This window comes from Amblyraja radiata, unplaced genomic scaffold (assembly GCF_010909765.2).
Source record: "Amblyraja radiata isolate CabotCenter1 unplaced genomic scaffold, sAmbRad1.1.pri S66, whole genome shotgun sequence".
Taxonomy (NCBI): Eukaryota; Metazoa; Chordata; class Chondrichthyes; order Rajiformes; family Rajidae; genus Amblyraja; species Amblyraja radiata.
The window spans coordinates 875,973-883,089 of record NW_022630160.1 but is presented as its reverse complement, the minus strand read 5'-3'; the positions used below and the strand labels follow the sequence as shown (position 1 = coordinate 883,089).

General features: G+C 44.6%; 1 long non-coding RNA gene across 1 annotated transcript in view; it reads left to right on the top strand.

The window, feature by feature from the left end:
- Nucleotides 1-2,457: 2,457 nt before the first annotated feature.
- LOC116969503 overlaps nucleotides 2,458-7,117 on the top strand; it is a 5,189-nt gene continuing 529 nt past the window's right edge. The window contains exons 1-3 of the long non-coding RNA XR_004410796.1: nucleotides 2,458-2,515; nucleotides 4,880-4,936; nucleotides 6,690-6,733. This is a non-coding gene — a long non-coding RNA (uncharacterized LOC116969503). The remainder of the gene's footprint in view (nucleotides 2,516-4,879; nucleotides 4,937-6,689; nucleotides 6,734-7,117) is intronic.

Sequence of the window (7,117 nt, the reverse complement as noted above, 5' to 3'; positions counted from 1 at the left end):
CAATGTTATCTTTGTTACAAGGAGAAAAGAACAATATATTTTGGATAGAAAAGTATCTGTTTGTGCTTATGTTGTTGAGAAATTGATTTCAGACTTGTTGTGGTCAATTGAAGCATTATTTATGCAATGTGGATTGTCCTGTCTACCTGCGTTGCCATGAGGAGTCTGCTGTATGATGCTGTTCAGGTGGTGATCTGCAATGATCTGACCATGTGGTGATTGTGTCACCATCCCCGGTGTAAACCATTATCAAATAAACATGCCAGAAGTTGAAGTATAGCTAGTGTAGTCATGTAGAAAATATGGTCTCCAATTTGTCCTCAATATGTTCCTATTTACTGAGGGATAAATATGGGCCAGTAAACATAGAAACATAGACAATAGGTGCAGGATTAGAGGCCATTCGGCCCTTCGAGCCTGCACCATTCGCCATTCAATATGATCATGGCTGATCATCCAACTCAGTATCCTGTACCTGCCTTCTCTCCATACCCCCTGATCTCTTTAGCCACAAGGGCCACATCTAACTCCCTCTTAAATATAGCCAATGAACTGGCCTCAACTACCTTCTGCGGCAGAGAATTCCAGAGATTCATCACTCTCTGTGTGAAAAAGGTTTTCCTCATCTCGGTCCTAAAAGATTTCCCCCTTATCCTTAAGCTGTGACCCCTTGTCCTGGACTTCCCCAACATCGGGAGCAATCTTCCTGCATCTAGCCTGTCCAACCCCTTAAGAATTTTGTAAGTTTCTATAAGATCCCCTCTCAATCTCCTAAATTCTAGAGAGTATAAACCAAGTCTATCCAGTCTTTCTTCATAAGACAGTCCTGACATCCCAGGAATCAGTCTGGTGAACCTTCTCTGCACTCCCTCTATGGCAATAATGTCCTTCCTCAGACTTGGAGACCAAAACTGTACGCAATACTCCAGGTGTGGTCTCACCAAGACCCTGTACAACTGCAGTAGAACCTCCCTGCTCCTATACTCAAATCCTTTTGCTATGAATGCTAACATACCATTCGCCTTCTTCACTGCCTGCTGCACCTGCATGCCTACTTTTAATGACTGGTGCACCATGACACCCAGGTCTCGTTGCATCTCCCCCTTTCCTAATCGGCCACCATTCTGTAATAATCTACTTTCCTGTTTTTGCCACCAAAGTGGATAACCTCACATTTATCCACATATACTGTATCTGCCATGCATTTGCCCACTCACCCAGCCTATCCAAGTCACCTTGCAGCCTCCTAGCATCCTCCTCACAGCTATCACTGCCCCCCAGCTTCGTGTCATCCGCAAACTTGGAGATGTTGCATTCAATTCCCTCGTCCAAATCATTAATATAACCATATAACCATATAACCATATAACAATTACAGCACGGAAACAGGCCATCTCGACCCTTCTAGTCCGTGCCGAACACATAATCTCCCCTAGTCCCATATACCTGCGCTCAGACCATAACCCTCCATTCCTTTCCCATCCATATAACTATCCATCGTAAATAGCTGGGGTCCCAGAACAGAGCCTTGCGGTACCCCACTAGTCACTGCCTGCCATTGTGAAAAGGATCTGTTTACTCCTACTCTTTGCTTCCTGTCTGCCAGCCAGTTCTCTATCCACATCAATACTGAACCCCCAATACCGTGTGCTTTGAGTTTGTATATTAATCTCTTATGTGGGACCTTGTCGAAAGCCTTCTGAAAGTCCAGATATAACACATCCACTGGTTCTCCCTTATCCACTCTACTAGTTACATCCTCGAATAATTCTATAAGATTCGTCAGACATGATTTACCCTTCATAAATCCATGCTGACTTTGTCCAATGATTTCACCACTTCCCAAATGTGCTGCTATCCCATCTTTAATAACTGATTCTAGCAGTTTCCCCACTACCGATGATAGACTAACTGGTCTGTAATTCCCTGTTTTCTCTCTCCCTCCCTTTTTCAAAAGTGGGGCTACATTAGCTACCCTCCAATCCTCAGGAACTACTCCAGAATCTAAAGAGTTTTGAAAAATTATCACTAATGCATCCACTATTTCTGGGGCTACTTCCTTAAGTACTCTGGGATGCAGCCTATCTGGCCCTGGGGATTTATCGGCCTTTAATCCATTCAATTTACCTAACACCACTAAACCAGGAGACCAAGGTATGTATCTCCACTGCACTTTGGTGGTTCAAACTTCAAGGGAAAACTTTGCCTTGTGTACCATGGGTCATAATTTAGGGAACACTGTGTTTCCATGGACTCTGATTTTATACACAAGGTCTTATCCCACAATTAAATGTATCTGACGTACATCTGAAGCCATGTTCCTGGTCATTCTGGTGGATCTCATTATTAATGGGGTACAGTTTAAACACTGGATTGTTGCTTCTTTAAAATCAAACCGAATTAGAGTCTTAATGAGAAAATAATACTTATTTTCCAGAAATCAATGTGACCCCAGTACCTGAGATGAGCCGTGTTACTGAATATATGTCTGTGAGTAGGAACACAAAGCAAGAAGGTAAATAGATGACTGTCAATGAATCTCTAGTTGTACAGGTGTTGTATTTGATGAAGCAACCTATTTCACATTTCACAGTTTTGTAACAAGAATGTGAGGAAGGGAACCTCAAACACACAAACTAATTGATCAATTCAACCGTCTCTCTCTCTTGTGTCAATTCACCCCTCAGCCCCAATCTTCCTCATCCAACTGCAGGTCTTATTCTGCATTGGTCAATTGACTAACTTTCACTGGACTATCATGGTCAACCCATCAATGTTGAGACATCACCATGAACAACATATTCACTCCTCATTTATTGTTGATCCTGATTAACAGCTTGGTTAGTGGCTCTCTAAAGAATGGACAACACTTGCCCTTCCAAAAGTCACCATCCCTTTCACAAAATATCATCTAGCATGAAATGCCTCCAATTCACTTTGCCACTAGTTCAGGTTTTATTTTAAAGTGAAAATAACAACAACATTTCAGAATGGTTTGAGCATCATTAATAGATGGTGGATAGGTGATGTTTCAGATCGAGACCCTTCTTGTGAGTCTGAAGTAGGGTCACGACCTGAAACATCACCTTATACATGTCCTCCAGAGATGCTGCCTGACCTGCAGAAGTACTCCAGCACTTTGTGTCCCTTTGTGTATTAACCAGCATCTGCAATTCTTTGTTTCCACCTCAGACAGAATCAGAATCAGGTTTTATTTGCCAAGTATGTTTTGCAACATACGATGAATTTCATTGGCCAGGTCAGTCATACAATTAGAAAGGAACAGACACAAAAACACATTTTAACATGAACATCCACCACAGTGACTCCTACACATTCCTCACTGGCAAAATAAAGTTCAAGTCCTTCACTAGTGTTCTTCCTCGGTCATGGGCCCCGAGCCTCCGTTAACGGGACGATCTTGACTCCCGTAGCCGGTGGCGTTCAGGCCCTCCACGTTGAGGCGATCAGATCCTGCATCAGGGGGGATGTCAGCTCCCCCACGCCGGGCGTTCAAACCTAGTGTCAGGGCTGGTTGAACCTTCCACGGCGTTGGAGCTCCCGAATAGCCTCTCCTGAGACTGCGAGCCATTGATGGAAAGTCCGCAGGCCACGGTGGGAGCGATCCCAGGCAAGGGATCCGCTCTGATGTTAAGTCCGCGCCCCACAGTCCAAGGCGGCTTTTCAACTCCATCGATGGTAGGCCGCAGAGCCTAACCCAGGAGAATGTGATCTGAAAAATGATCACCTCTCCGGGAAGGTATGAACCTGAATAAAAAAGTTTCCCCCCTCTCCCCACATAAAACAAAACTGAAGAACATTAAAACAAACTTTAAACAAACAATAAAATAACAAAAAGCTGGCCATCTGGAGTACCTCTGCAGTGATGGTCAAATGGTGGACAGTATTGCTTTTGCCAGAATTTAGACCACTTTTCTGATGAATCTGATGAACAACAGAGTAATCTTTCTTGAAATATCTGAAGGAACCTTTCAATAAATCAGACATTGCTCGTGTTTTAATGAGAAAAATATAAATTCCTTACCTTGTCCCACAGTATGGACCAATTGTGTTCCACTGTGTTCCACTGTAAAGGCATCGATTGTATTCATATATTGTCTTTCTGCTGATGTAACAAAAGCTTTTCCCTGAACCTCGGCACACATGACAATAAACTAAACTGAACCTCAGCTGATCATATCTCCCCATATTCCTTGATCTTAGTCCACATATGACTATGTTTTGGAGTCTTTTTTTCCCCCACTAACCAGTGGTCTTTGTAATTTATGCTTCATTTATGTGTTGTGTTGCCTTAGTCCAAATGCCTCTGATGCTGCTGCTGCAGGCAACATTGTCATTGTATCTGTATCTGTATCTCGCCATTGTTGTGTATCTGTCAATGAATTCAACAACTCCTAAAATGTACTGAATGATTTGGCTCCAGTCAAATCTGTGGTGGAGAATGTAACAGATTCTTTGTTCTCCTCATCTTAATCCTTATTGTCTCTTGTCTTAAACCTTTACCCCTGGTCATGGTCTCCTCCCAACAGGGAACATCTTCCTCCATCCAGACTGGTCTACCTGTTGGAATTGTCTATGTTTCCATGAGAACCATTGTCATTCTTCTAAACTCCACGAGCCAAATTAACTCAAATTCTCTTTGTAATTTCCACCGTCCCAGGAAGAAGTCAAAACAAGGAGGTTAGGAGATGTGACTTTTCATGGAGGGTTTTTTCAAACTGCTGGAGGTAGTCTGTGGGTCGAGCAGCATCTATGGAGGGAAAACAATGATCAGCGTTTCGTATCGTGATGCTGCATTGACTTAAATCATCATTTTTCAAATACAAATAAATCCTTTGTTTCCAACTTATTTCCACAGATACAGAGGAAGGTATTCACTATGGATCCATCTCCTTCCAGCCTAAAGCAACTGGTGGTAAAATGGCTTTATTTAAATATGTTTTAAACTTTTATCACAGTGAGGATTATTGGCACTGAGTAGTCTGAAACCCTGCTGTCTTTGTCCACCTTACAACAGCATCTGGCATTCCTGGGATAAAGTCCCTCACCCTGCCCATCAACATGAAGTGGGACAGTCAGCTGAGGCTCAGTTAGGAGCCCAACCATCTCCGAGTGTGTTCTGCTCCCCTAACCTACAGGGGGTGTGTTCTGCTCCCCTAAACTACAGGGGGTGTGTTCTGGTCCCCTAACCTACAGGGAGTGGGTCTGGTCCCCTAACCTACAGGGAGTGGGTCTGGTCCCCTAAACTACAGGGGGTGTGTTCTGGTCCCCCAACCTACTCTGTGTGTTCTGGTCCCCTAACCTACTCTGTGTGTTCTGGTCCCCTAAACTACAGGGGGTGTGTTCTGGTCCCCCAACCTACTCTGTGTGTTCTGGTCCCCTAACCTACTCTGTGGGTTCTGGTCCCCTAACCTACTCTGTGGGTTCTGGTCCTCTAACCTACTCTGTGGGCTCTGGTCCCCTAGCCTACTCTGTGGGTTCTGGTCCCCTAACCTACTCTGTGGGTTCTGGTCCCCTAACCTACTCTGTGGGTTCTGGTCCCCTAACCTACTCTGTGGGCTCTGCCTAGCCTACACTGAATGGGTACAATAGCCACTCCAGAGATCCAACCAGTGACATCCAGGCTGCTGTTACAACTCTGTTGTGCATTGGCGTTGGTGATGGGGAGTGAAACCAAGACACCATTTATGTCCATCTGAAGAACATTCTTCTGCACAACTCCTGACTGAGCTAGACATGATCAGCACAATCTTCCTTGAATTACAATATATTTTTGATATTGATTATAGGGCTGGATGTTACAATCCCTAAGGTTCTTCACCACAACTGACACCCGATATTCTTGGGGGTGACCACTAGGTGATTTTGCTACCAACCAGACACATCTTCAGTTGTGTACCTCAACGTCACTGGGTGTTTCGGCCTTTTATCACAAGACACCCACCCTCAGTCGAGGCAGGCCCACCGCAGGGTGATCAGCCCTGGGTGTGTGTCTTATGGTTAGCCTCTAGATGGTCAGTCACGTGGCAGCCCAGACAGCATCTTTTCTCTTCAGCCACAGCCAGTGACTGCTCCATTCTGCTTTTATCCTTCCATCTTCCTCTCTACCGCTGACTGTGGCCGGTTGGGCTCTGGACTCGTGTCCGTTGGTGGGACAGTACTTGGTTGAGCTTCACCTGGGGTGCTGATACCCTGTGGACTGTGGTGGTCAACCTGCCACTGGGCTTCACTCGACTGGTTTGGCCTTCCTCTTAGAAGGTCATGGTCAATGCGAGGCCCCACACCAAGCTCTCCCAGGCACTTTTCCCTGCCCTGGTGGATCTTGAGACCCTTCTCTGATGTTATCTTTTCCCAGTCACAGATGCAGCTTCGTAGCTTATGTCCTGCCAGGGCTGCTGTTCTGTCAATTGCTGTGCTAGTTCTCTTATTCATAGTCAATTCCTTCTGTAGCAATATAAGGGTGTCTTGTTCATGGTGACCATTCCTGCAGCTCACTGTAAATGCAGAGGTATGACAGATGGGTTTTCTGGAATTCAATGTCTTGTTGATCCACTGTCAGGAAGAGCAAAATGTAGTAAGCTTTAGACGTTTATATTCCATTTGTCGTTTCCTTTGTCAACATCATCCACCAGTGTCATTTTTAATTGTGATGTTTGCATTTATTACAGGCAACAGCGATAATACACTGTCCTCCAATCAAGCATCAGGCACTGTATGTATATTGATTCATGTTGTTGAAATCCCAGATCGTACAAGTATGTTTCATAGCAAAAGGATTTGAGTCTAGGAGCAGGGAGGTTCTACTGCAGTTGTACAGGGTCTTGGTGAGACCACACCTGGAGTATTGCGTACAGTTTTGGTCTCCTAATCTGAGGAAATACATTCTTGCCATAGAGGGAGTACAGAGAAGGTTCACCAGACTGATTCCTGGGATGGCAGGACTTTCATATGAAGAAAGACTGGATAGACTCGGCTTGTACTCGCTAGAATTTAGAAGATTGAGGGGGGATCTTATAGAAACTTACAAAATTCTTAAGGGGTTGGACAGGCTAGATGCAGGAAGATTGTCCCCGATGTTGGGGGAAGTCCAGAACAA